The sequence below is a fragment of the Lontra canadensis genome, unplaced genomic scaffold (genome assembly GCF_010015895.1).
Source record: "Lontra canadensis isolate GAN:19392208 unplaced genomic scaffold, GSC_riverotter_1.0 scaffold135, whole genome shotgun sequence".
Taxonomy (NCBI): Eukaryota; Metazoa; Chordata; class Mammalia; order Carnivora; family Mustelidae; genus Lontra; species Lontra canadensis.
In genome coordinates this window covers 3,856,322-3,879,711 of record NW_022631129.1, presented here as the reverse complement: position 1 = coordinate 3,879,711, position 23,390 = coordinate 3,856,322, and the positions used below count along the sequence as shown (strand labels likewise).

Sequence of the window (23,390 nt, the reverse complement as noted above, 5' to 3'; positions counted from 1 at the left end):
CATTTAACTCTTAATTTTTCCCCTATCTTATTGAATAAATATATCAGAATTAAAAACTCCTCCACTACAATATCACTTTTTGTATCACTCTAAAGAGAAAGATTCTGGAAAGCTTCTGGAGTTACCATTATAACCAGATTTACTAAAGTCAAGTTAAAGGTCTACCTGTGCTGTTTTTTCACTGTAAGCTATATGCAAGTAGTAAATTGTTGAGAGCATTAGTGTGGTGTGTGGAATGTTTATTGGTTGTGCTGGTTCTGTTTGGATCAAGAATAAGAATAAGCATCTGGGGTTGCTGATGTCCAGCTGAGTGGTCTTCCATAAGACAAATAAGACTCGTGTAAGGTGGTATTTCATTGCAAACTAATGATGTACTACACCTTGACTAATTGAATTTAAATTCAAAAAGTATACAATAAAAAATAAAATAAAATAAACTTGTGGCAATGTTGCACAATATGGCATTTACTAGAAATGGTTGTAAAGTATACAACCATTAATTGTATACTTTAAATGAGTGAATTACATGTGCATAATGTAAAAAAAAGAAAGAAAGAAAGAAAGAAAGAAAAGAAAAGAAAACAAAAAAAATAAAAAGAAAGAAAGGCAGGGTGCCTGGGTGGCTCAGTTGGTTAAGCAACTGCCTTCGGCTCAGGTCATGATCCTAGAGTCTTGGGATCGAATCCCACATCAGTCTCTCTGCTCAGCAGGGAGTTTGCTTCTCCCACGGACCTCTCTCCTCTCATGTTCTCTCTCTCTCTCTCTTAAATAAATAAATGAATAAAATATTTTTTAAAAAAGACAAAAAAACTCACTTTTAGTACTTTTCAATGATGAGGTCATCAATAATCCTCATAATACCTCTCATAATACCCCTTCATAATACTCCTCAGTCTCACAATACCCCTACTATGTTCTTTTCATTTTTCACAGCACAGGGCATTTTTAACATCACGAGGTATTTTCATTCTTTACTGGATGTAAGACAGTTTTAGAATTTCACATTTTAGAGATAACTGCTATATACTTATTTGAATAGCTCAGCAGAGAGTATTATTGGTCATTTGCAAAGTAAAGCACTCAGAGAAGAAAAAAATGAATAAATGATGTAATGTAAATGACAAAGGATCAAGCAAACGTGATGTTTGTGGCAAAAGATGTCTGTATGATTGATTAAAATAGAACTAATGTTATGCATTATTTTTTGATTAATTTAATGCATTGTCTTACCGGATCTACTTTTTTTTTTTTTTTTTTTTTTTTGTAATGTTTTGCAGGTCAAAAGCTCGAACAGGTTACTGGTTTGGGTTTGTTTTGTTTTTTTTTTTTCAAGTGAATAAGTTACTTTCAGGGAAGAAAGGTGAGTGGCTATCCTGGCGTTTTTGAAATTATGACATTTTATTACTAGTGATGTCAGTGTTTCAGAGTCATGAGTTCATTCTTTCAGAGGCTTAAGAAAGAATATTTTATGATAGATATTTTTCCCGGTGAGTGTCCCTAGATGGAACAAAGAATCCTCATTATTTCTTCCTTTTTAAAAATATATTTTTAGGGGTACCTGGGTAACTCAGTCATTAAGCGTCTGCCTTTGGCTCAGGTCATGATCCCAGGGTCCTGGAATTGAGCCCCGCATCAGGCTTCATTCTCAACAGGAAGCCTGCTTTCCTTCTCCCATTCCCTCTGCTTGTGTTCCTGCTCTCACTATCTTTCTCACTCTCTGTCAAATAAATGAATAAAATATTTTTTAAAAATTAAATACCTTTTTAAAATAATTAATAACTTTGGGGAATTATTTCCATATTTCTTTTTTGTTCACAATTTTATATTGAAAGAAAATAATCTTGTAGCAAAATTCAACTGTGCTAAATACTGATTTTTTAAATATTTATCTGAAATATTCACAACATATATGCTTCCACTTATGCTATAATCACAATTTTTATTATTGTTGGTACCTCCTTTGCTCTTTATAATATTTGTTGATTAAAGGATTCTTTAAAATATTCCCAATATGGATAAGGAAGATGTGGTCCATATACACTAGGGAGTATTATGCCTCCATCAGAAAGGATGAATACCTAACTTTTGTAGCAACATGGACAGGACTGGAAGAGATTATGCTGAGTGAAATAAGTCAAGCAGAGAGAGTCAATTATCATATTGTTTCACTTATTTGTGGAGCATAACAAATAGCATGGAGGACAAGGAGAGTTAGAGAGGAGAAGGGAGTTGAGGGAAATTGGAAGGGGAGGTGATCCATGAGAGACTATGGACTCTGAAAAACAATCTGAGGGGTTTGAATGGGTGGGGAGTGGGAGGTTGTGGGAACCAGGTAATGGGTATTAGAGAGGGCACGGATTGCATGGAGCACTGCGTGTGGTGCAAAAACAATGAATACTGTTACGTTGAAAAAAAAATAGAAAATTTAAAAAAAATATTCCCAATAGATCTTACCTAATTTTATTAGAATAATCAAAAGTAGCATTTTTAATACTATATATATGGGTCCCATTATTCAGGTACTAAATAAAATAGTTACTACATATTTGCTGTTCTTTATTCAAACCTGCACAACATAAGTCTGGAAATGCTTATTTGTTGGGAGGGCACTTGTCTGGATCAATGATGAGCACAATTGTCTGAGGATGCTGAGGGACTCATTCCAGATGTCAATCTGAGGTCCAGATGAGTTGCCATCTACTAGGACAAATAATACTTTCAGGGCCTGGCTGTCTTTATTGACCCCTCAGTGACAACATAATAGCACTGTTAGTATGCTTTCTCTTTTTTCCAGAACAGGGCATTTATGTCTTATGTTATAAGTCACTATGCACCTTTATATATGATCAGGGATCCAAGATTGCTTCATTTTGCTTACTTTGGACAAAAGTTGTAGAAAGATAATTATTTAAAGAAAATATGTTCTTGAGTAAAAAATGAGAAAATAATGATTGAATTAAGGAAAGAAGAAACTGTCATGGGTACTGAAATTCTCATTTGGGCTAAAAGAAGAAAAGATTATATGTCTATATCAAATAATGACAATGAAACTAATTTAAGTTTTTTGTTAACTTTACTGTTGAAAAATTTCTGATACTCTGTCTTTGTTTTTTTCTTTCTGTCATGTTTTGATGAGATAGAAGGACTAGAATCAGGGGTTTGACTTCAGAGAATAGAGGTGAGTAACTAAACAAAGAACCTTTGAAGCTCATATGTGTATGTTATAGTCTGTGTCACCAGGTCTTGAGGTGTCTATGTTCATCTTTTCAGAAACTTATTCAAGAATATTTTTATAATGTGTCTTTTTCCTCATTGAGACCTTCATCAAGGTTACCTACATTATTGTATCCTTATAATTAGTTCTTTCATTTTAATTATTTTAAGCTTTGATGGAAAGATGCTATTAGAAAATTTTTTAGCAGTTTCATATTGGATCAAAATTATTATAGTGAAATCCAAATATGTCAAGATGTTATGATTTCTCTATCTGCTTAATTATTTATTCATAAGGTTTTTGTGACCACATTGTTTTATATTTCTGCTTCTACATTAATATTTGGGGATTGACATGAATTGTTTCTCATTTTTGCAACATGGGAAGTTGTATGTGAAATTTTGTTAGATCTCTTTAAGACCATCAAGTTTTTATATGATTAAAGTTGCTATAATTCTTTAGAAACACAAAACAGTTCAATTTTCAATATTGCTCTAGGCCTTTAAAAAGGATATTATGTTAGAGCTATTAAATGGAGAGATACAAAAATATCATATCATTATTATTTCTTACTAAAACTTGAAATACACATCCCTAAGAAAAGTGGTTTATATATTTCCTGGCAAACTTTGTTGAAAATTTTGTTACCTGAGACCTAGTGGTCACTGCCTTAAGCATAAGCAAAACTTTTTCTTGACAAAGTTCTATCACAACTCTTATGAGGTAGAGATTATTTTTGTAATCATTTATTATAATTTTAAAATTTATAGTGATTATCTAGAACCATAGAAGGTAATTCTAAAGAAGTGAGCAACTATGTATTGCATAGAGCACTGGGTGTGGTGCATAAACAATGAATCTTGGAACACTGAAAAAGTTAAATTAAATTTAAAAATATAATAAATGAAAGAAATGGTCACAGATCAAAGAGGAAATTAGCTCTGCCAGATATTAAAATGAACTATAGAACCTCAATCATTAACAACCTTTTTGAACAGGCATATAGATAGCAGGAACAATAGGGCCTGTTTTTATTTAAAAACCCTATTCTTACAAGACTCTACTTGTGTATTTGTTAACATTAGTAGATTCACAGATTTATGGAGTTGGTGATACTGTCTCAATCCAAACAGTGTAACAGCACATTGATGCATAATATCTATGCAGTAAATTCTCCATATTATGATGCTATATTATAGGACTCAGACATAGAGGGAAAATATAACTAACACAAAAGAATCTTCTTTTATGATTAGTTCTTTGCCCCAAAGGCAACTATTCTGAAAATGTATTTCACCTTTTCCCTCATTTTTTCTTTATAAAAATGTAATTATATAGTTTTGCTTTCTTTGTGACTGCATCATTTACTCGATTCTTACTAGTCAGAAGAACATTTTATTTGAAACATCATATTAATTACTGCAAGTTCTTTAGTAATATCTTTTTTGTATGTCTTTTAGCTATTAATATTTTGTGTTATCGCTCACTCTTGATTAGTCTTGATAGAAGGGTTTCAATCATCTTATTTCAAATTATTTTTTGGTGTTGCTTTTTCCTTTTGTAAGTCTGCTCTCTATTTTGCTGATTCCTGCTCTTAACCTCTTTAATTTTTTCTTTTATCTTTCTGAATTTGTACTTGTCTATCTTCATCTAGCTTCTTGCAAAATATAATTTATTGATTTTTTTAGCCTTCCTCAATTCTAATATATTGCTTTTCACTCTAAATTTCTCTGTAAGCACTTTTTAGCTTCATGAGCACAAGTTTAGTATTTATATCTTTTCTATTACTAATATGAATATATTTTCTTAGTTCTATATTGATTTATTTTTAAATTATGGAGTATTTAGAAGAAGTAGGGCTTTTCCCTCTTGATCCTTAATGATTTCTAAGCTATTTTCTATATGATGAAAAAACGTACTTTGAATTAATTTTATTACTTTTGAATTGTTTTGTATCTCTGCAATGGTACAGGGTATGCCATAATTCAATAAGTATTCCATTTTCACTTATAATTACATTAATAAAAAATTATCATTGCAGATTTAGTGTTCTATATATGCCAGTTAGTAAGTTCTATTTTGAAATTGCCTTACCTATATCTCTTGTATATTTACTAGTCTATGATGTGAAAATAAGTTACTCAGGGAAAGTCATGGGGGAGATTGGCATGGAGATAAGACAACTTGGAGGTTTCTGGAATGCTTGTAATATTTATATATTGATCTGTGTCTTGATGAGTTGTTTTGTTTGGATGGTGCAAATTTATTTAGCTGTACACTTTTTATGCATGGACTTTTCTACATATATAACATATTTTAGTAGAAACTTTAAAATATCCCATCAAATTAACCCAAATATTAGCTAATACATTTCCTAGAAATATTGTCTAATATGGGTAATGTGTTACTTGGGACATAGAGATTGATGTCTTCAGGATAAGTCAAACATTCTCTTCTAAATGCAGACATTATTAGTAAATCATAACATTACACTGACAATCATATCAAGATAGACTTTTATTAACAATCGCTTAAATACTATTATTAATTACAAAGCAAAATTTGTATACTAAGATTCAGATTTTCTGAAAAACCCATTGTCTGGATAAATCATGGTTTTATAAAATTTTATTATAGTAATTTATACTCCGATAACACATGAAAGGATGACAGTGAGAGAACAAAATTTATTGCATTGATAAAAACTGTTCCCATAAAGAATTAGAATAATCTTCCATAGTGGGAATTTTTAAGGTTCAAGCATTATGTGTGTTTCTTCTCAGGTAAGTTTGAGATTCATATTTGGTATATGGGTTTTTTTCTTCCTTTATTTGTCTTTAGTACTGGTAATGCATACTTGAGAGTGAGAAAATAAGAAAATAAATATAAAGGTATAAGTTATGATACCTGAATGAGGTAGTAAATTAATCACACAGGATACAGAGACTTTTAATCTAGCATAATGTTTACTTAGCTTTATAGAAGTGTGTAGAATGGAATATACAGAATGGACATTGTCATCTCACTGAAAGATCTAATAGTTACCAATACACAGATTTGTTTCACACTGACCACGCTATGAACATTTTATGACTTTCTCATATAGGAGCCTAAGGGTGGGTGTATGTGTGTGTTTTTTATCAGAACTTGATACAGAAAAACAAGAAAATCTGGTTGTCAATATATATAATATGTATTATTTAGGGTCATGTTGAGTCAGACTTACATATCAACCATGCTTTACTCAACTCTGGAGTGAGCCTACAGGTCATGCATTCCAAATAGAGATAGTAAGTTAAAGTCTCTCTGCACACAATATTTAACAATTATTTTCTGTCAGTATTTTCTAAATATACTGTGTGAAAATAAATCCAAGGTCATTTCTCCAGGCCAGCCTAAGAATGTGGTGAGCTCATTACTTACTTTCTTACTTATAAAAAATGATAATTACATTGAGTTATCATAACAAAATTGGCATGATAAAATAGATATTGAAGTGTAAGTAATGATCCTCTTGGTTTGTCTTAAGATGACCCAAAAGAAAATTGGAAGACCACATACGGCAGGAAAGCATTGATATGATTTCTTCATCTAGAGAATTTAGTCATCTCTCTGTGTATGTATGTAATAGAAATAATACCATTAAATAGAAAAATTTGTTTTTTATATTAATGGAAATAAAAAATTAAAGGAGGAGAACCATAAGTGAAGATATAAAGTAAAAATATAAAACTATATAGGAATTCAATCAACAGATGAGCACCTGGTGGTAATATTGTTCCAATGTGGGAAAATATTGCTTAGGATAAAGAAGAGAGACAAAGCTACTGAAAGTGAGTTTATATGAAGTGTTTTGGTGTGGATCACTTTTTGCTTCAATAATCTAAGTGGTAAATTTTGAAAATTAATTTCTGCCACATTATTTAAACTGTTATAATTTTTGTGTATCAACATTGCCATATCCTTAACTGTGTCATCACCATATGGTCTGAAGAGGCTTATGAGATTACTATGTTGTCAGTTTCAATAAACTAAAGGTGAAGTGCTCACTGTTTTCTTAATATAAATAACAACACTTAAGAAAACATCTCAGTTATGAAGGAGGCATGCGAAGATGGCAGAGTGGGAGACCCCTAAGCTCACCTTATTCCATGTTTACAATTTGATATCACTCACATCTGAGTAAATAAACTGGCAAAAGAAACTCCACAATTAAATGTGGAGAATTCACATCAGTGAAGTTAAAAAAGGCAAAAATGGTGGTCTAGAGCTGTCCACAGGAGGGAGAGACCTAGAATCAGAGACAGGGTAAGTCATCAGGGAGTGCACATGGGGAAAACAAGTCCTCAGAATGTCTGGCCTTGAAAACCAGAGGGCTAGTTTTGTAAGTTTGTATAACAAGCAAGACTTGAAGCCTGGAATGTATGTATGTATGTATGTATGTATTTGTCACCATACAGTACCTCATTCGTTTTTAATATAGTGCTCCATGATTCATTGTTTGCATATAACACCCACTGCTCTTTGCAATGCATGCCCTTCTTAATACCCATCACCAGGCTAACCTAAAACACCCACCCCTCTGAAATCTTCAGTTTTTTTTCCTGGAGTTCATAACCTTTCATAGTTCGTCTCCCTCTCTGATTCTCCCCTTCCTTTTTTCTTTCCTTTTCCTAATGCCCTCTGTGCTATTCCTTCTTCTTTCTGTTCTACATATAAGTGAAACCATTTGATAATTGTATTTCTCTGCTTGACTTATGTCACTTAGCATAATCTCCTCCAGTCCCATGCACGTTGATGCAAATGGTGGGTAGCCATCTTTTCTGATGGTTGAGTAATATTCCATTGTATATATGAACCACATCTTCTTTATCCATCCGTCTGTTAAAGGGCATCCAGCTCTTTCTAAAGTTTGGCTATTGGTGACATTGCTGCTATGAACATTGGCATACATATGGCCTTTCTGTTCACTGCATTTGTATCTTCGGGGTAAATACCCAGTAGTGCAACTGAAGGGTCATAGAGTAGCTCTATTTTTAATTTTTTTGAGGAACCTCCACACTGTTTTCCAAAGTGGCTGCACCAACTTGCATTCCCACTAACAGTGTAAGAATGTTCCCCTTTCTCCACATCCTCTCCAACATTTGTTGTTTCCTGTCTTGTTAATCTTTGACATTCTAACTGGTGTAAGCATCTCAATGGGTTTTTTATTTAAATTTCCCTGATGGTTAATGATGTTGAGCATTTTTTCATGTGTCTGTTAGCCATTTGTATGTCTTCTTTGGAGAAGTGTCTTTTATTTGTCTGCTGCCCATTTTTTTGACTGGATTATTTGTTTTTTGAGCATTGAGTTTGAGAAGTTCTTTATAGATTTGTGGATACCAGCCCTTTTTATATAATGTCATTTGCAGATATCTTCTCACATTCCATACTTTGCTTCTTAGTTTTGTTGTATGTTTCCTTTGATGTGCAAAAGCTTTTTATCTTGATGAGTCTCAAAAGTTCATTTTTGCTTTTCTTTCCCTTACCTTTGGAGATGTGACCTGAAAGAAGTTGCTGTGGCCAGTGTCAAAGAGGTTACTGCCTATGTTCTCCTCCAAGCTTTTGATGAATTTGTCTCACGTTTAGGTCTTTCATCCCTTTTGAGTTTATCATTGTGAATGGTGTAAGAGAATGGTCAAGTTTCATTCTTGTATACATAGCTGTCCAATTTTCCCAGCACCATTTATTGAAGAGACTGCCTTTTTTCCATTGGATATTTTTTCCTGCTTTGTTGAAGATTAGTTGACCATAGGGTTGAGGGTCCATATCTGGACTCTCTATTTTGCTCCATTGACCCATGCTCCTGTTTTTGTGCAAGTACCGTGCTGTCTTGTAATCACAGCTTTGTAATATAGCTTGAAATCAGTCACTATTTTGCCCCCAGCTTTGTTTTGTTTTTTCAATATTTCCTGGGTGATTTGGTATCCTTTCTGCTTCCATACAAATTTTAGGATTGTTTGTTCCAGCTCTGTGAAGAATGTCAATGGTATTTTGATCAGGATGGCGATGAAAATATAGATTGCTCTGGGTAGCATAGACATTTTAACAATGCTTATTCTTCCAATCCATGAGCATGGAATATTTTTCCATTTTTTTTCTTCTTTCAAGCCATTGGTTCACACACACACACACCTGCAGCTCCTGGATCCTGTCAGGGTGCTACACTGAAGGCCTTTCTCCACTGATACTTGTTTGCAAGCCTATGCCCTGTCTCCAGCATGGGGTGGTTTTGTGTTCCAGTGTTGTTTCCCCTTCCTGGTGCCAGCTTATGTTGGCTAGCCCTCTTCTCTTTATCTTGTGATATCTGTGTGCAGAATCACAACTACCCACTTCATACCTCGAGACTGTCAGAGATTTTCTGCTTGTAGAGATCCAGATATATAGTCTTACATCTTAGGCTGATTTCATGGGTGATCAGAATGTTTTGGTAGATATCCAGCTTAATTCAAGGGACCAGTTGAAATAGGGTCCCCTACTCCTCCACCATCTTTTTTTTTTCTAAAGCCTGGAACTTTAAAAGTCAACTGACTCAGCACTAAGCAACCTGGAAGAGCCAGTGATAGCTGGGTTTTTGCCCTTAAAAAGACAACAGCCCAAGGAGAGGAAACATAGAAGCAATAGCTTGCAGAAAGGGAGAGAGATCAGTTTACATTGATTTCAGAATGTGTTGGGAGACTTCTCTGGAACCTGGGATACTTCCTCCCCCACTCCCAACATAAACACAAAGACTCAGGGTTGTGGGGAATAGCACTGCACAAACAATTGCTACCTAACCTGCTAGCAGCACACCCCATCCACAAGTTCTCTAAGGACCCACCCACCCCAAGTCTACTGGCCTCAGCCCTTACTTAGCTCATTACAGATTTTGTGAAGGACTTACATCCTGTCCAGCCACTGATTCTGTGTCATGCCCAAGGAGCTAATATGATCCAGGAGATCTGGTCAAAGACTAGAGACTTGATGCAAATTTTGCTAACACCGCCACCTGGCAACAAAGCCCTTCTGCTGCACTACTCCCTCAGAGCTTGCCTGTCTGGGTCTCACTAACATCACAGAGAGCAAACACAGCCCACAACAAGCAAGGAGTCAGTACAGATGTCTGGAAGGAAAAGTGACTCAGACACAAAAGCAGGGCACAAGCAACACACAGAGGAGCCTGAACTGAAGTTTTGGTCCTGATGAATAGGAGACACTGTGCTACAAGGGACTGAAGGACCTCTTTTTCACAAAGCCACTACTTTCAAGAGTAGAAGACATAGCTGAATTTCCTAACACAGAGAAACAAACACAGAAATGTACACAAAATAAGGAGTCAGAGGAATATGTGCTAAATGAAAGAATAGGACAAAATCCCAGCCAGAGATAGAAGTGAAAGAGAAATAAGTAATATGCCTGACACATAATTTAAAGTAATGATCATAAAGATACTCACTGGACTTCAGAAAAGGACAGCAGACATCAATGAGATGTTTGACAAAGAGGTATAAATAAAATATCAGAGATGAAATACTCAATAAGTGAAATTAAAAATACAATGGCTGGAATAAATAGTAAACTACAGGAGGCAGAGGAAAGTATCAGTGACCTGGAAGAGAGAGGAATGGAAAACAAGCTGAACAGGTGAGAGACAAATATTGCATAATGAGAATAGACTTAGAGATCTCAGTGACCTCATCAAGTGTAATAACATTCACATTATAGGTATTCCAGAAGGAGTAGAAGAGAAAGAAGTGCACAAAATATGTTTGAAGAAATAATAGCTGAAAACTCCCTTAATCCGGGGAGGAAAACAGAGATCCAGATTCAGAAGACATAGAGATTCTCCAAAAAATTCAACCCAAGGAGGTCCACACCAAGACACATAGTAATTAAAATGGTGAATAATAGTGATACAGAAAGAATATTAAAGGTTGCAAGAGAAAAGAAAACAGTTACATATCAACTGATTTCTCAGAAGAAACTTTGAAGGCCAGAGGAAAGTAGCATTATGTAAAAGTGCTAAAAGGGAAAAATCTGCAGCTAAGAATACTTCATCCAGCAAGGATATCGTTCAGTGTTTTGTTTTGTTTTGTTTTTCTTTATTTATTTTCTTTATTTGTTTTATTGCATTATGTTACTCACCATACAGTACATCATTAGTTTTTTTTTTAAGATTTTATTTATTTATTTGACAGAGAGAGAGAGAGATCACAAGTAGGCAGAGAGGCAAGCAGAGAGAGGGGGGGAAGCAGGCTCCCCATTGAGCAGAGAGCCCAATGTAGGGCTCAATCCGAGGACCCTGAGATCATGACCTGAGCTGAAGGCAGAGGCTCTAACCCACTAAGCCACCCAGGCGCCATACATCATTACTTTTTGAGGTAGTATTCCAAGATTCATTGTTTGTGTATAACACCCAGTGCCCCATGCAATGCATGCCCTTCTCAATACCCATCTCCAGGCTATCTCATTCCCCTACCCCTTTCCCCTCTAAAACCCTCAGTTTGTCTCCCTTGCTATCAGTCAGAATAGAGGGAAAGATAGAGCATTTCTCAGTAAACAAAAGCTGGAAGAATTTATGACCATTAAACCAGGCCCACAAAAAAGAAAAAAAAAAAGATTAAGGGACACTGTGAGTGGAAAACTAAAACCATAAGTAACGGTAAGAAAAATAGAAAGTACAAAAGCAAAAAAAAAAAAAAAAATATATATATATATATATATATATATATATATATATATAGTATACCAGTAAGAATCACTTAAGAAAAGCACAAAATAAAAGGATATAAAATATGATACCAAATATCTGAAATGTGGCAGTGAAAGGTGTGAGTACAAAAATAAACAACCATGAGCTTAATATAGGCTGCTATATGCAGAAAATATTACATATATGGACCAACTGAAGGTTTTAGAAGGGAGACGGTGGGGGATGGGTGAGCCTGGTGGTAGGTATTAAGGAGGGCACTTATTGCATGGAGCACTGGGTGTGGTGCATAAACAATGAGTCTTGGAACACTGAAAAAATAAGATAAATTTTAAAAAAATTTAAAAAGAAGAATCAATGAACACTACATCTGAAACTAATGATGTGCTATATGTTGGCTAATTGAATTTAAAAGAAAAAAGGTAGTCTATTATATTTTTGCTCTGATGCTTAGCCATCCCAATGTCCTCCTTTCCTTTCTTAAGCTCCAAGATACCCTTATTCTTTCCTTTATGTTTAAAAAACTTTCTTTAGGGCACCTGTGTGGCTCAGTTGTTTAAAAGTCTGCCTTTGGTTTGGGTAATGATCCCAGGGTCCTGGGATTGAGTCCTGCATCTGGTTCCCTGCTCAGTGGGGACTCTGCTTCTCCCTCTACCCCTCCCCCCTGCTTGTGTTCACTCTCTCTCAGTCTCTCTCTCTCAAATAAATAAATAAAATCTTTAGAAAAGAAAAAAATAGTTTATTTAGCCTTTCCTTAATGGTAGGTTTGTTAGATATAGATTCTCTTTGTTTTCCCTTCTCTAAGAATGTCGTTATTTCCTTTTTTTCTGAAGAACAGTTTTTCTGGGTATAACATTTATATTTGATGATTCTTTTCTTTTAGTTCCTGGAAAATATTGTTTTATTTCCTCTTTCCCTTCATGTTGTCAGATGAGGAATCCACTGTCATTTGAAATTTTTTTTCTAAAAGTATGGTGTCGTTTCTTCCTAGCTTTTTCCAATATTTTTTCTTTAATTTTTCAGAGTTTTATTAGCATGGATTTCTTTTGGTTTATACTTTTTTTTTATATGTTCAGCTTCTTAAACCTACAGATCAATGTGTTTTTCCCATTTGTGGGAGTTGTAAGCCATTATTTTTTCCCAAGTATTTTGTTATTTGCACAGTTTATTCTCTCCTCTGATACTCTGATGTTTTGAATGTTAATTCTTTTGTTATTGTGCACAGATCCCTAAGACAGGGCTCATTTTCTTCAGACTTCTTTTAATCTGTTGTTCAGATTGAGTAGATTCTTTTCTTCTGTTCTCAAATTCATTAATTCTTTTCTTTGCCATCTTCACTTTACTATTTGAGCTCATCTATCAGGCTTTTTATTTTGTTATTGTATTATTAATTTCTGTAACTTGGTTTTGGTTCTTTTTTTATAATTTCTTCTCTTTGCTGAGATTTTCTATTTTTTGGTACCTTTAAAAGAATCTGCAATTACTTTTTGTAGTATTTTTATAAAAACTTCTTAAAATTTTTGTCAGGTGAATTTAATATCTTGTTCATGTTGCTATTGGCACATATAGAATGTGTTTTTTCACTCAAGTTGTGATTTTCCTAGTGGTTGGTATGATTAGTGATTTTCATTGTATCCTAGACATTTTCGATATTATGTAATTCTCATTATTGTTCAATCTCTCTCTCTCTCTCTCTTTTTTCAATCAGCCAGTTCTCCTAATTAGCTGTAGTTTAGTCTTGGTGAGTGTGTATGCTCATCTTCTTATTGTCTCACATCCCACGTACACACACACATTTCCAGCAAAGTGTAATGCTAAAACACTTGTTTGTTGTGTGTGAGGGGTAAAAGGGCATCTTCTCTCTTAGGCCCATTGACACTTTCTCAGCAAAAGTAAGGTACCAACTCACACCACTTTGTTGCCTCCAATTTGGGGTATGAGGTCAGTTCCCTCAAGGTGAAACTTGAGGAAGAACTAGCCCCGTCACACACTTTCTTATTTATTGTCATTGATATGCAGTGAGAGTGGATGTTCATTTGGGCTTATTGATACCAGGGGGTACTTTACATGGTGGTAGAGTGTAGAGAAATGGTGGCTAACCTTCTCTCACACTTCTTATTAAGTCTTATTGCTGTATGATGGGGGTAGGTGTTCAGCTTGCTGCTAAATTCCATGGACACTTGCTGGGGTGTATAGCACCATTGCATCACCTGCTTCCCCCTGGTGAGTCATGGATGTTCAGCTCCCTCCTCAGTCCTCCCCACACAGACAAAGTAATTGATATGGCCTGTATAATTCCACCAGATGGAGAACGGAAGACCAGCATGGTAATACAACCCTTCCAGAGAATCATAATATCACTACCTGTTCTGTGGTTCAGGAAACCCTGATGAAACAGAAAAGGGGGTGAGGGGCCCACAGTCTTTTTTCATTAGTATTTGGCTGGAGTAGTGTGGGTATTGACAAAAATATTGTTAGTAGATCCTTTGATTTTGAGAGCAAAATTCATGGAAGCTTTTTTTAAAAGATTTTTTTTATTCATTTGACAGAGAGAGGAACAGTGAGAGAGAGAACACAAGCAGGGAAAGTGGGAAAAGGAGAAGCAAGCTCCCTGATGTATATATATATCTATATATCACATCATCTTTGCCCATTCATTAGTCGATGGACCTTTGGGCTCTTTCTATTTTTAGTTATTGATAATTCTGCTATAAACATCATGGTGCTGGTTAAATCCAATTTGGGTAATTTATTACTATGAACTAAGCACTATAGGTTTAACATTTGTCTTTAATAAAAATGCACAGAAAAAGTCATTTAAAATTGTTAATAGGTTCACTGGGTAAAATAAAGACTGGGGAGAGAAAATGTTATTATACTGTAAGGCTTGTCTCTTCAATTTTCACATTCTCTGAAATAAAATTAAGACACAATTTGATAAGTTCGACAACTGTCTAAACTTGAACAGTACACACATTTCATACATATTTTCTTTCAGTATTGTACCTACTATATAAAGATTATTCTGATTCTTATTTTGTTGACCAAATTTCTTTTTTTTTTTATTTAATTTCAATTAGCCCACATACAGTACATCATAAGTCAAGTGGGAGGTAATTGTTCTGCACAAACATGCCAACTCTTTCTACAAAAATAGATTTGGTCAGGCTTTTGTCTTCTCCTTTTAATTGAAAAACAAAAACTTTGTAATGATCAAACTGTAAACTGTATATTAAAAAATATAATGCATGCACCCATTCAAATCTGTATTTTTGTGTTGTTTGGGTAAATAGTAGGGTAAGTCCTGGATCATAAGGTAGTTCTATTTTTAACTTTTTGAAGAACCTCCATCCTGTTTTCAACAGTGGTTGCACCAGTTTGTATTCCCACCAACAGTGTAAGAGAGTTCTCCTATCTCCACATCCTTGCCAACATCTGTTATTTCCTGTTTTTTATTATTTTATTTTTTCAGAATTCCAAGATTCATTATTTATGCACCACACCCAGTGTCCCATGCAATATGTGCCCTCCTTAATACCCACGACAAAACTTACCCATCTCCCCACCCCCTCTCTTCCAAAATGCTCAGTTTGTTTCTCAGAGTCCATAGTGTCTTATGCTTCATCTACCCCTCCTATTTACCCCAAATCACTTTTCCTTTGCTTATCCTAATATCTTCCATGTTATTCCTTATGCTCCACAAGTAAGTGAAACTATATGATAATTGACTTTCTCTGCTTTACTTATTTCACTCAGCATAAGCTCCTCCAATCCCATCCATGCTGATACAAAAGTTGGGTATTCATCTTTTCTGATGGAGGCATAATAGTCCATTGTATATATGGGACATATCTTCTTCACCCATTCGTCTGCTGAAGGGCATCTTGGCTCTTTTCACATTTTGGCTATCATGGACATTACTGCTATGAACATATGACCCTTCTTTTCACTACATCTCTATCTTTGAGGTAAATACCCAGTAATGAAAATGCAGGATCATAGAGTAGCTCCACTTTAAATTTTTTGAGGACTCTCCACACTGTTTTCCAAAGTGGCTGCACCAACTTGCATTTCCACCAACAGTGTAAGAGGGTTCCCCTTTCTCCACATGCTCTCTAACACTTGTTGTTTCTTGTCTTGTTTATTTTGGCCATTCTAACTGGTGTAAGGTGCTATCTCAGTGTGGTTTTAATTTGAATATCCTTGATGGCCAATGATGATGAACATTTTTTCATGTGTCTGTTAGCCATTTGTATGTCTTCTTTGGAGAAGTGTCTGTTCATGTCTTCTGCCCATTTTTTGATGTGATTATCTGTTTTTTCTATCAAAATCCCACTGGCATTTTTCAAAGTGCTGGAACAAACAATCATAAATTTTGTATGGAATGAGAAAAGTCCCCCAGATCGCTAAGGAAATGTTGAAAAAGAAAGACAAATCTGGGGACATCACATTGCCTGATTTCAACCTTTAATACAAAGCTGTGATCACCAAGACAGCATGGTACTGGCCCCAACACACATACATAGACCAATGGAACAGAGTAGAAAGCCCAGATATGGACCCTCAACTCTATGGTCAAATAATCTTCAAAAAGTAGGGAAAAACTATCTAGTGGAAAAAAGACAGTCTCTTCAATAAATGGTTCTGGGAAAATTGGACAGCTATGTTTACGAGAATGAAATTCGACCATTCTCTTACATCATTCACAAAGATAAACTCAAAATGGATGAAAGACCTCAATGTGAGGCAGGAATCTATTAGAATCATAGAGGAGAACATAGCCAGTAACCTCTTTGATATCGGCCACAACAACTTCTTTCAAGACATGTCTCCAAAGGCAAAAGAAACAAAAGTGAAAATGAACTTTTTGGATTTCTTCAAGATAAAAAAAACTTCTGCACAGAAAAGGAAATAGTTAACAAAACAAAGAGGCAACCATGAAATGGAAGAAGATATTCTCAAATGACACTAGAGACAAAAGGCTGATATCCATGATCTATAAAAAAACTCCTCAATCTCAACACCCAAAAAACAGATAATCATGTCAAAAAATGGGCAGAAGACATGAACAGACACTTCTCTTTCCTGTATTGTCAATTTTAGCCATCCTGACAAGTGTCAGGTATCTCATTATTTTTTTTTTAAATTTTCCTAATGATGAATGATGTTGAGCATCTTTTCATGTGTCTGTTAGCCATCTAAATGTCTTCTTTGGAAAAATGTGTGTTCTTCCCATTTCTTAACTGGATTATTTGTTTCTGGAATATTGAGTTTAAGAAGTTCTTTATAGTTATTGGACACTAGCCCTTTATCTGTAATGTCATTTGCAACCATCTTCACCCATAATATAGGTTGTCTTTTAGATTTGTTGATTGGTTTCTTTGCTGTGCAGAATTTTTTTATCTTGTTGATGTCCCAATAGCTCATTTTTGCTTTTGTTTCCCTTGCCTCCTGAGATGTGTCTAGTAAGAAGTTGCTATGGCCAATGTCAAATAGATTTCTGCCTGTGCTCTTCTCTAAGACTTTAATTGTTACCTGTCCTACATTCAGGTCTTTCAGCCATTTTGAATTTATTTTTGTGCATGGTTTAAGAGCATGGTCCAGTTTTTTTTCTTCTGCATCTGGCTGTCCACTGTTCCCAATACCACTTATTAAAGAGACTGTCTTTTTTTCCATGGGATATTCTTTCCTGCTTTGCTGAAGATTAGCTGACCATAGAGTTAAGGGTTCATTTCTGGATATATATTTTTTTAGATTTTACTGATCTGTTTGACAGAAATCACAAGTAGGCAGAGAGGCAGGCAGAGAGAGAGTGAGAGAGAGAGGAAGAAGCAGGCTCCCCACTGAGCAGAGAGTCTGATGCAGGGCTCAATCCTAGGACCCTGAGATCACAACCTGAGCCTAAGGCAGAGGTTTTAACCCACTGAGCCACCCAGCGCCCCTGGATATTCTATTCTATACTATTCTTTCTATTCTGCTGATCTATATATTTGTTTTTGTGCTAATACCATACAATCTTTGACTACAGCTTTGCAATATAACTTCAAGTCCAGAATTGTGATATCTCCAGCTTTGGTTTTCTTTTTCAACATTACTTTGGCTATTCAGGGTCTTTTGTTGTTCCATACAAATTTTATATTTATTCTGGCTGTGTGAAAAATGATGGTGTATTTCGATAGGGATTGCATTAAAAGTGTATATTGTTTTTGTAGTATGGATATTTTAACAACATTTGTTCTTCCAATCCATGAGCATAGGAATTCTTCCCATTTCTTTGTTTCCTCTTCAATTACTTTCATAAGTGTTCTGTAGTTTTTAGAGTACAGATCTTTTTCCTATTTCATCAGCCTTATTCCTAGGTAGGTGATGGTTTTTCATGCAATTGTAAATGGGATTGATTCTTTGATTTCTCTTTCTGCTGCTTTATAATTGATGTACAGAATTGCAACTTATTTCTGTTCATTGATTTTACAACCTACAACTTTGTTGAATTTGTGTATCAGTTTCAGTAATTTTTGGTGCTCTTTTGGGTTTTCTACACGGGATATCATGTCATCTACAAGTAGTGAAAGTTTGACTTCTTCCTTGCCAATTTGGATGCCTTTTATTTCTATTTTTTCTCTGCTGAGGCAACTCTTAACTGTAGAGGAAAAAATCTCAGTTTTTCTCCATTGAGGATGATTTTGCTGTGGGTCTTTCATATGTGGCCTTTATGATGTTGTATGTTGCAGGTTCCATACCTGCTTTGTCAAGGGTTTGATCAAAAATGGATACTGTATTTTTTCAAATGCTTTTTTGGCATCTATTGACAGGATCATATGATTCTTACCCTTTTTAGATTTTTTTAAAAGATTTTATTTATTTGTTTGATGGAGAGAGAAAGCATAAGTAGGGGGAGCAGCAGAGGGAGAGGGAAAAGGAGGAAGGGAGAGGGAGAGAAAGAGAAAGAAGCAGGCTCTCCACTGATCAGGGAGCAGGGCTCAATACCAGAATCCTGAAATCATGTTCTGAGCCAAAGGCAGATGCTTAACTGACTGAGCCACCCAGGCACCACAATTTTTTCTTTTATTAATGTGGTATATCATGCTGATTGATTTGTGAATATTGAACTAACCTTATAGCCCATGCATAAATCTGAATTATAGTGGTGAATAGGTTTTTTATGTACTGTTGGATCTGATTTATTAATATCCTGTTGAGAATTTTTGCAACTATATTCATCAAATATGTTGGCCTATAATTCTCCTTTTTAATGTGGTCTTTGTCTGGTTTTGTAATCAAAGTAATGTTGGCCTCATAGAGGAAGTTTAGAAGTTTTCCTTCCATTTCTATTTTTTGTAACAATTTGAGAAGAATAGTTATTAACTCTTCTTTAAACATCTGATAGAGGGGCGCCTGGTGGCTCAGTCAGTTAAGTGTCTATCTTCGGCTCTGTTCATGATCCTCGGGTCCTGGAATTGAGCCCAGCATTGGGCTCCCTGCTCAGCAGGGAGCCTACTTCTCCTTCTCCCACTTCCCCTGCTTGTGCTCACTCTCCCTCTCTTTGTTAAATACATACATATTTATACACATAAACACACACATACATACATATATACATCTGGTAGAATTCCCCTGCGAAACCATCTGGCCCTGGACTTTTATTTTTTGGGAGATTTTTGATTATAGATTCAATTTCCTTGCTGGTTATTGGTCTGTTCAACTTCTCTATTTCTTCCTGTTTCAATTTTGGTAGTTTTTAGGTTTCTAGGAATTACTCCATTTCTTCCAGATTTCCTATTTTGTTGGCATATAATTTTTCATAATAGTCTCATAATTGTTTCCATTTCAGTGGCATTGGTTGTGTTCTCTCCTCTTTCATTCATGATTTTATTTGTTTTGGTCCTTTCTCTTTTCTTTTTGGTAAGAATGGTGGAAGGGAGGGGTGGGTCAACATTTTTTTTTAATCTTTCAAAGATCCAGCTCTTAATTTTCTTGATCTGTTCTACTTTTTTTTTGCTTGTTTCTTTCTATATCATTTATATCTTCTCTAATATTTATTATTTCCCTTCCTCTGCTGGCATTAGGCTTTATTTGCTGTCCCTTTTCTAGTTCCTTTAAGTATAAGGTTAAGTAGTGTATTTGAGACTTTCTTGCTTCTTGAGGTAGGCCTGTATTTCTACATATTTCCCTCTTAGGATCACCTTTGCTGGACCCCAAAGGGTTTGGGCAGTTGTGTTTTCATTTATTTTCATTTTTTTTCCATGAATTTTGTTACTTCTTCTTTTATTTTCTGGTTAACCAATTCATTCTGTAGTTGGATGTTCTTTAAGCTACCTGCATTTGGGGTTTTCCCAAATTTTCTCTTGTGGTTGCCTTCAAGTTTTATAGCCATGTGGTCTGATAATATGATGGTATGATCTCAATCTTTTTGTACTTGTTGATTTATGACCCAGTGTGTGATCTGTTCTGTAGAACATTCCATGTGCCCTTGAAAAGAATGTGCCATCTTCTGTTTTAAAGGTGAAAAGTTCTGAATATATCTGTTAAGTTCACCTGGTACAGTGTGTCATTTAAAGCTATTATTTCCTTGTTGATTTTCTGTATAGGTGATCTGTCCGTTGCTGTGAGTGGGGTATTAAGTCCCCTCCTTTTATTGTATCATTATCAATGTGTGTCTTTGTGTTTGTTATTAAATGATTTATATATTTGGGTGCTCCCAAATTGGAGTCATAAATATTTATGATTTTTTAATCTTCTTGTTGGACATAGCCCTTTATTATGATACAGTGACCTTCTTGAACTCTTGTTTCAGCCTTTGGTTTAAAATCTAGTTTGTCGGGGCACCTGGGTGGCTCAGTGGGTTGAGCCTCTGCCTTTGGCTCAGGTCATGATCTCAGGGTCCTGGGATCGAGCCCCATATCGGGCTCTTTGCTCAGTGGGGAGCCTGCTTCCCCTTCTCTCTCTGCCTGCTGCGCTGCCTACTTCTGATCTCTCTCTGTCAAATAAATAAGATATTAAGAAAAATTTAAAAAAATTAAAAAAAATAAAATCTAGTTTGTCTGATATCGCTTTCTTTTAATGTCTATTAGAATGATAGATGGTCCTCCATCCCCTCACTTTCAATCTGCAGGTGCCCTTAGGTATAAAATAAGTCCTTTGTAAGTAGCATACAGATGGTTCTTTTTTTTTTTTTTTAATCCAATCTGATACTCTGTGTCTTTTGATTGGAGCACACAGTCCATTTACATTCAGAGTGTTAATTTATTACTTGTAACACCATTGTTTCTGGAGATTTTCTCCACTCCTTTCTAGTCTTTGTTGCTTTTGGTCTTTCTTTCTCATTCAAGGGGTCCCCTTTAATATTTCTTGCATGGTTGTTTTAGTGGTCATGAACTCCTTTAATTTTTGTGTCTGAAAAGTTCTTTATCCCTCCTATTTTGAATAACAGCCTGCTGGATAAAGTACTTTGGGCTGCATATTTTCCCCCTTCAGCTCTTTAACAAAATCCAGCATCCATTCCTGGTTAAAATGCTTCAAAGTATAGGGATAGAGGGAACATTCCTGAACTTCATAAAATCTATCTATGAAAGACCCACAGCAAATATCATCCTCAATGGGAAAAAGCTTGCAGCCTTCCTATTTTGAAAGTTTGACTTCTTGAGATCAGGAACACGACAAGGATGCCCACTCTCACCACTCTTGTTCAACATAGTATTAGAAGTCCTAGCAACAGCAATCAGACAACAAAGGGAAATAAAAGGTCTCCAAATTGGCAATGAAGAAGTCAAACTCTCTATCTTCACAGATGACATGATTCTTTACATGGAAAACCCAAAAGACTCCACCCCCAAACAACTAGAACTCATACAGCAATTCAGTAATGTGGCAGGATACAAAGTCAATGTACAGAAATCAGTGGCTTTCTTATACACTAACAATGAAAATACAGAAAGGGAAATTAGAGAATCAATTCCATTTACTATAGCACCAAGAACCATAAGACACCTGGGAATGAACCTAACCAAAGAGGTAAAGGATCTGTACTCAAGGAACTACAGAACACTCATGAAAGAAATTGAAGAAGACACAAAAAGATGGAAGACCATTCCATGCTCTTGGATTGGAAGAATAAACATTGTTAAAATGTCTATACTGCCTAGAGCCATCTATACTTTTAATGCCATTCCGATCAAAATTCCACTGGTATTTTTCAAAGAGCTGGAGCAAATAATCCTAAAATTTGTATGGAATGAGAAGAGACCCCGAATCACTAAGGAAATGTTAAAAAACAAAAATAAAACTGGGGCATCACATTACCTGATTTCAAGCTTTACTACAAAGCTGTGATCACCAAGACAGCATGGTACTGGCATAAAAACAGACACATGGACCAGTGGAACAGAGTAGAGAGCCCAGATATGGACCCTCAACTCTCTGGTCAAATAATCTTCGACAAAACAGGAAAAAATATACAGTGGAAAAAAGACAGTCTCTTCAATAAATGGTGCTGGGAAAACTGGACAGCTATATGTAGAAGAATGAAACTCAACCATTCTCTTACACCATACACAAAGATAAACTCGAAATGGATAAAAGACCTCAATGTGAGACAGGAATCCATCAGAATCCTAGAGGAGAATATAGGCAGTAATCTCTTTGATATCAACCACAGCAACTTCTTTCAAGATATGTCTCCAAAGGCAAAGGAAACAGAAGCGAAAATGAACTTTTGGGACTTCATCAAAATCAAAAGCGTCTGCATAGCAAAGGAAACAGTCAACAAAACAAAGAGGCAACCCTTCAGCTCTTTGAATATATTATGTCACTTTCTTCTAGCCTAACAGGATTCTGTGGAGAAATCTCTTGTGAACCTGATTTATCTTCCGTTGTGGGTTAGGGATTTCTTTCCCCTTGCTGCTTTCAGGAGTCTTTCTTATCCCTATATTTTAAAATTTTTACTGTAATATATATTGTTGTTGGCTGGCTTTTGTTGAATTTAGTGGGAGCTCTCTATGCCTCCTGAATATGGATCTCTGTTTCCTTCCCCAGTTGAGGGGACTTTTTCAGCTATAACTTGCTCAAATAAAACTTCTGCGCCCCCTCTTCTCTCTTCTTCTTCTGGGACTCTTATGGTATAAATGTTATTACAATTTATGGGGTTACTGAGCTCCTTAAGTCTACATTCATGATCCAATACTTTCCTTTCCCTCTTCTTTCAGCTTCATTATTTCCATAATATTGTCTTCTATAATACTGATTCATTCTTCTACTTCATCAATTCTCATGGTCATTACCACCAGTTAATTTTGCATCTCTGTTATATAATTTTGTTTTTATTTCAGCCTGACCATTTTTTAGTTCTTTCATCTCTGTACTAAGTGATTCTCTAGGGTCTTCTATGTTTTTCTCAAGCCCAGCTTGTATCCTTATGATTGCGCCTTTGAATTCTGGTTCAGGCATATTACT

At 35.4% G+C, this 23,390-nt stretch overlaps 1 protein-coding gene and 1 non-coding gene across 2 annotated transcripts in view; both read left to right on the top strand.

Annotated features, from left to right (window-relative positions):
- Window positions 1-1,322: 1,322 nt before the first annotated feature.
- LOC116858339 overlaps window positions 1,323-23,390 on the top strand; it is a 38,119-nt gene continuing 16,051 nt past the window's right edge. The window contains exons 1-2 of the mRNA XM_032843090.1: window positions 1,323-1,360; window positions 3,141-3,178. The gene's annotated coding sequence lies outside the window, so the exon portion shown is untranslated. The remainder of the gene's footprint in view (window positions 1,361-3,140; window positions 3,179-23,390) is intronic.
- Window positions 2,617-2,683, top strand: LOC116858371. Its single transcript, XR_004380899.1, has one exon. It is a non-coding gene; the product is annotated as a small nucleolar RNA SNORD109A (small nucleolar RNA).